General features: G+C 33.5%; 1 long non-coding RNA gene across 1 annotated transcript; it reads left to right on the top strand.

The window, feature by feature from the left end:
* Positions 1-600: 600 nt before the first annotated feature.
* LOC149194297 (uncharacterized) lies at positions 601-2,753 on the top strand. Its single transcript, XR_016255060.1, has 3 exons — positions 601-739; positions 839-906; positions 2,644-2,753. It is a non-coding gene; the product is annotated as an uncharacterized LOC149194297 (long non-coding RNA).
* Positions 2,754-4,362: the final 1,609 nt, after the last annotated feature.

Here is a 4,362-nt window from a genome sequence, read left to right on the forward strand (position 1 = left end):
AAAATTAACACAACATTACATATTCCAATATTCTGTAACCAGTACCACACATTAATAATTATTATATCAAGTACTTGGATTTGATTAACTAATGTGAATTTTTCCCTAAGGTCTCGGTCCTGGTGATATTGAATGCATAGCCTTGAACTTGACAATTTGTAACTTTGTGTTTGGAACTTGGATTATTTTTTTGTGTTGGTGATCTGTGTTTTGCCAACCCAACTTGGATCCGATTCATCTACATAATATTATGTGTGGGTGTACCATTACTCGTTCTCCGTTTTGCTGGAACCGAGGTGACCTACAACCCTTCCACCTGGTCACAATCATTGTTTTTTATTTCCATACCCTTAATCACACAGGTTGGGTGCATGGGAGGGGATTTAGGGTAACCAACTACCCCATTCCCCGCTACAGTCAGTCATTTGCACTCCATCTGTTCAAAGGAGGAGGTTCCACTATCGAGGGTTTGGTTTCTTGGTTTTTACGCAGAAAGTTATGCAATTCGTCACTCATGTATATTTCTTTGGCCTTGCTATCTCCTTTACATTGAGTCGAATGGAAGAGGTACAATGTTTCTGCAAGAAATTTAGTAGAATGGGTTCCAGTTTGGTTACAACAATAACCCAATTCCTTATGATATGTTCTTCCTAGATTTGAGTTTGGGCTAAGCTCAGTTGGAATGATGGAACCTGAAAAGTGCTTCCTCTGCTATGGCAACATAACCGACTCCCCTCAGGTAAATCCCTTATATTTTTCTGCTTTCCTCCATGATTTCGCACATATACTTCCTTTAACTATTCCTTACTCATTTTACTGTCATTCCTTTGAATTGCAGGTTCTCTTGGACTGAGTTCGGTGGGACTGGGAGGAGGCAGGGTTCGATGCTATTATTTCAGCTCTCGGGTATTTCCTATTCTTACCTATTCAGCCACACTCTGTTGTTTGTAATGCCAAACTTTGTTAAATTCGGTAGGCTACATATTAGGGTTTCACCTTGCCCTTACGGTTTTATTTTTATTTTCCTCCTTTGTTCTTCTGTCTGAGTACAAGGCATCCCTTAATATCTATGGCTGGTATTATTAATGTATACTATAAGTTGATCAGATCTTTCTAGAGAAATTTGCTCCCTGAATTTGTTGCATGGAACATTTTGGCTTGTTTTGGTGTAACAATTTTATCTACAATCATAAAGATGTGGGTTTTAGCAAATGTAAGCGTTCTATTAAGTTTTCTGGTACTAAGGCTAAAACTATGCATTCCTTCAATTTTTGTTGTAATTCTTTTTTTTTTCAATCAAAGTTTTATATATATTTTGTATAATTGGTTCTATTTTCTTTTGTTTGTGTGAATTACAAGTTTCTTTGCTCAAGACCCCATGTATATAGAATTACCAAGTCAGTTGTATATTCTTTTTTTCAGTTATAGGATATAAGGAAGGCAAGCTTATGTTCTGATAACCCTTATTTTCTATTTGAAATTAATTTATCATAAATAAATAAACCACAGAAAAATGTGTGTTTTTTATTCTCAAGTTAATCATTTCGAAGGCTTCAATGCATCTTCATTTTGGCTTTAACAACTAGTAGTTTCCTTTTTCCATCCTTCCACCATAAATAAGTTATTCAACTATGTTTATTTTCCCCTGTCTCTGGACTATTCCTTCGGCTTTTAGTAACTGACCCGGATTGATGACTAATTTGGTGTAAATTACCCACAGGTAATTTTTTTCTGGTCATCCAATGCACTTTGTGAGTTTATGGTACTATAGAGGCTTACTTACAGGGAGTCTACCAACTTCATTGTTTCAACAAAACTTTTGGATCTTTGTTGTTTACAGTCTCCCATAAACCCCTTTCCTCAGGTACTCAGTGCCGCTACAGATCATTCCTAAGTATGATAATTTTTTGACTAAATGAATTTAAAATACAATCAATCATAGATAAACATTTATTTTCAAGAAAAGAACACAAAATAACATTTCAGCTAGTTAAACTTCTCGAAAATTTAACTAGATTCTCGTTCTTTGACAAATTGAGCTTTTGTCCTGTTGAATTTTGTAGCAAAGAATCATTTTTAAGAACTCGTGATGAAATTACTATTTCTTATACAGAGGAGCTCATGGCCTATAGGCTAATGCATTGTCTGAGCTCCTCTGCATCACTTTGACTAACAATGGTAGCAACTAGAACTTTTTCTTGTGTGGTTCTAGATCCCATTCTGGAAAAGGGTTTTGTAGGCCGTGAGTAGTTGTAGTTTGTTTGAACTATATTACTATCTTATTTAATTAATATGGAGATATTATTATTCTGAACTTATTGTTATCTCTAGTACCTATGTTGGTATGATATTTTCATCTATGGCTTTACTAGTTTGTGATATAGAATTATTGTTTTCTTACATCTGAATATAATACACATATTTTAGGCTTCATGGATACATGGTAATGCACTGGTTGCTTTCTTCCACAAGTCATTTATCTTGTAACCCAATATTTCTAATTCTTTTTGTTTTTCGTTTTCAGTTTTGTAATGTATGATTAAGAGAATGCTTGCATTCTCGAAAAGGGATTGTTGGGATTGTTTATGTTCACAGAATGTCTATTTTTGGCTAAAGAATATTAGTTGGTTGTGTACTTGTTAGGTATGGCCCGTTTAGACCTTGGACTCAATATATTTTGGCTAGAATTGGTGTTCGCTAGCAAAGAATGTGGTGGCAGTATGCTATAAATGCAGTCCTCACTGATGTGCTTTGTCGCACTTCTTGGATTTACTTTGGATCACGCCTGTATGGATCAACAAACTCATATTTTGTTCTACTTATGGAAGTTTTTTGTTTGAAACCCAATGGTGTTGGTGGCTTATTTTGATTTCTAGAATGACACATTTTATGTGCTATAGTTATTGGTTGGATATGCTTCTTCTATGAATCTAAACACAGAGGCTAAAATTATCAGAAAGAATAACCACACTGTACTGACCATAAGGTTGCAAAATTTTAACATACTTATTTACTGATACGTGGTGAATTACTACTCATAGACACACTTATCATCATCTGGATGTCGGGTTACTCAAGATTTTGCATGTCTAGCTTTTAAATGATAGTCATGTTTATTGTATTCCATTCTTTCATGTGTCTATTGTTATATTTCTCCCTTATTTAATATTATTTAATACCATTTCCAAGGAAATCGTTAAGTTGCCCTTCTTATTTGAATTATGGAGCACTAAGAATGACTATGGAGACCGTTCTAATTTTACTTGCTTATCATTTTCTTTACTTGTAGCATTGAGTTTGACAATGGGTTGTCTAAGTACAAGAATGCTCGAAGAAAATACTTTAAACTATATAGACTGAAGTTGGAGTGTCTGCAACAGGATCAGGTCAGTTGAAATGCAGGTTATATTGAGAATATATATATTTCTAAATTCTAAATTATTTTTTTGTAATTTTAAGCTTTAAAAAGATGTTGGTGAGTATCTGATGAGTTTGACTATCTCGATAAAATCCAAACCAATTGTAACTAATTATGTAGTATCTCATTTCAAACCTCTTTCATGTGTGTGGTGAAAAATGGTGTGGCTTTCTACTGAAACTCCAACGTAACCATAGTGGCCAATTCAGTAAAATGAATGTTTCTACATGTTTTGATTAGGGATATTATTTTTTCTAAGCTATGAGAGTTGCAATTTTTTTTTTTTAAATTTATATTTGTTATTATTATTTATTTAAAATATCATCAATCATTGATAAACATTTATTTTCAAGAAAAAAACACAGAATAACATTTTAGCTAGTTAAACTTCTGGAAATTTAACTAGATTTTCAATCTTTTGGAAAATTTGTTATTCTAAAAATTATATCAAGTACATAGACATAATAAATTTCCTCAAGAAATATTTAATCTATCAAATACATAGACATAAGAAATTTTGTCGAGAAATATTTAATCTATCTTCATCTGAGAAAATATTCACATATATTTTGTCTGTTGTTATTTTTTGTAATCTGTTGTTATCTTGACCACAAATTTACAGAAGGGACCACTCTACCCTTCCAACAAGAAACTACCTATTACGCCCAATCTTCTCCATCGTGCTCCTCAGTTCTAGAGCAGTCACAAATTCAATACTTTTTCACAATAATTCACTGGCTTGAGGACTCTTGGTCCAACCCAGAATTATTCAAAAATCTCTCTGCATTTTTCTTTATAGATTTCCACTGGTCCCTCCAGCTCAAGAAATTTTTTTCCTTCCCCCCTTTTTGACAGCGTGCTATCTTTTTTTTCTTTTCCAAAACAAACAGGTAGGTATAACTACCTTAACTGTCAACTTTCCGGTAAAAGAGAATTACCGAGGT

The sequence above is a fragment of the Pinus tabuliformis genome, chromosome 2_2, assembly GCF_031772625.1.
Source record: "Pinus tabuliformis cultivar Carrire ecotype Pingquan chromosome 2_2, CPIR1, whole genome shotgun sequence".
Lineage (NCBI taxonomy): Eukaryota > Viridiplantae > Streptophyta > Pinopsida > Pinales > Pinaceae > Pinus > Pinus tabuliformis.